This window comes from Nannospalax galili, unplaced genomic scaffold, assembly GCF_000622305.1.
Source record: "Nannospalax galili isolate Female #2095 unplaced genomic scaffold, S.galili_v1.0 scaffold127, whole genome shotgun sequence".
Classification (NCBI taxonomy): domain Eukaryota; kingdom Metazoa; phylum Chordata; class Mammalia; order Rodentia; family Spalacidae; genus Nannospalax; species Nannospalax galili.
The window spans coordinates 8394307-8397083 of NW_008360326.1; positions in this window are offsets into that span (position 1 = coordinate 8394307).

A 2777-nucleotide genomic window follows, 5' to 3' on the forward strand; every position below is an offset into this window, starting at 1 on the left:
GTGCTGTGGGAATGTGGGGGCAAGACATTACCTAAACTGCAAAATAAGAACGAATGACAGTTCCTGTCTCTGGTGACAAAGGTGAGGCTCAAGCGAGTACATGCGGAAGAATTTCAGTAGGAAGGCTCCTATGATCAACACTCAGGTCATGCATACCTTTGTCACGGGAGGCCTGTTCAAGTCACACGTTAGTAAATATCCATGTCAGGCATGGGACTATACACAAAGAACATATCAGAGGGTACAAAAGAGCCTGTTCCTGCTCATCACCTGCTGCTTATAGCCTCATGGGGAAGTTTGTAGGACATAACCAGTGTCCCAGGAACAGATGCAGAGAATGTGGGGAAGTAGAGCCAGACCCCTAACAAACCTAGGACTACATACAAGCCTATAGAGGCTGTATTAGAAAGAGCACCACCAGTGCATCCTTTCAGAATCCTACCAACTTCTAGATTTACAGCAAGGATTAAGTCTTGGAATAACTCAGCTGGAGATGTGCTGACATGTAAGGAAGGGAAGACCCATGCTCTAAAGGAGTTGGAAAATTAAGCAGCATGCACTGACCAAGGAGGTCCATGAGCTAAGTTCTGAGCATGCTTAATTAAGAGAAGCAGAATACAAAACTGGGTAAAGATAAATCTGTTGGTTCAACTGAGACTGTAATCCCAGTAGAAAGGATTCAATGCCCTGACAGTGACCCCAGGAACAGAGTTAACTCATGACTAGCCTGGGTCCTAGAGGCATAGAAAAAGCCACAGGCCATGTAAAAGACTTGTGCTGACAGATGGTGGAGGTACGGATTAACTGTCTCAGAAAAGAGGGCAAGGTAGAACCGATTTGCTGTGCAGAGCAGAAGACCCGATATGTAATTAGGATTTTTTGGAGGGTCCAGGGACATAACATGCACCAACATCATGGGAACCTACTGGCAAGGTTACTTCTACATCACAAATAAAATCTTTTCAGGTTGACAATGGGAGAGACTGTTACAGACTTCATCCATCCATAGTAATCAGATGACAGGAAGCACTAGAGACCAAATGCCAGAGCCTAGGCATCTCAGAAGGACTGTCAAGGCTAGAGTGACAGCCAAGGGATCACTGTGTAAGTTGCAGAGATGGTTCAGAGGGTACAGGAGCCCTCAGGGCAGAGTAGATGGACAACTGATAAAGCTATCAGTCAGTTTACACCAGCAAAAGAGATGAAGGTCGGCCAAGCGACTGGGGACAGTCATCCCAATGAACGGCAGTAATCCCTTCCACAAATTCCAGATCTGAGCCAGTTTCAGGCATAAGAGCCACCAGCTGTAAGGCAGCACAGCCCTGGGAGAAAGGGCTACACATCATCATGCCAACCACACAAGGTGGAGCTCCTCAGTCCCTCTACAAATGAACCTATAGTCATTTACACAGGTAACTGGACAGTGGAGGATGTGTGCTGCTCCATCAGACATCTCGAGGACCATTTATACAGCATGAAAACTGGCATCAATCCCCAAAGCATCATCAGGCCTCCTCTAAGGTCAGAGTGAGAGTACATGGAAGCCATAAAAAATGGAATCTCAAAAATAAAAAGAATAATTTTTTTAAAAAAATAGGAATCTCTAGATTGTTTGGCATTTAGAGAGTCCATCTGGGTCTGTAGACCCACATAGTACACTTGTCCAGTCCCAAAATATGTTGTGGAGATCAACATACTTGGAGGTCAACAGCTTGTTCTGTCAAGTAAGACCTAGGAGAATGAGGAAGGTAAATAAAGTCTCTCAAACAGACCCCATCTGGCCAGGAAAACAAATTAATTTTTTAAAAATTGTGTCCCTGTTGATGATCTCTTTAAGAATCAAGAGGATGCAAGATCAGAGTTCCTATCACATCTGGGGACAGAAGGGTCAATCCAAAGAACGACCACAGACCACTGCAAGCTCAAGCCCTGCTAGCTAGAGTAGCTTTGCCTCCAGTACAGGGAGTGTGGCCATTGATTTGGTGAAGGTATTCCTTTCTATCACTGTCAGAAAGGAGAATATGAAGCAGTTTGTATTCACATAAAACAACAACAGAATCGGAACTCATGCAATAAAAGGCAGGCCCCAGGGTTATATTAACTGCCTATCTTTTAACATAGTGTAGACAGATCAGAACACATTGATCCCTTACATTCATCCTACTATGTGGATCAGGCTGTATAAGCAAGAGAGATAACATATGTGTCTCTTGCAGGGGGTGAGAGACTATCTTTGCACAAATTTACAGTCGGCCACATCTACAAAATGTTTATAAATTCAGTGATCAGAAGCAGGTCAGGGCATCCATTCCAAAGCAAAAGGCAGTTTGGTGCATTCCATTTGCCTATAAGACGCACAGGAAGCAAAGGAGGCATTGTGTTCCACCCCTAGGATTACTGCTCCAGTCCACACTCTGGGTGATATGAATAGCCAGTGGAAGGGGGGGGGGGCATGGCTGAAGAGATTGCTCAGAAGTTAAGAGCACTGGTTGCTCTTGCAGAAGATCCACATTCAACTCCCAGAACCCACATAGTGGCCAACAACCATCCATAACTCCAATTCCAGGGGATTTGATGACCTCTTTTGTTCTTCCTCAGGCACTGCACCACATGGGTACACTTACATACATTCAGGAATAACACTCATACACATAAAATAAAACTAAATCAAACAGAATAAAGAAAAGGAAGGAAGGAAGGAAGGAAAAGAAAGAAAGAAAGAAAGAAGAGAAAGAAAGAAAGAAAGAAAGAAGAAAGAAAGAAAGAAAGAAAGAAAG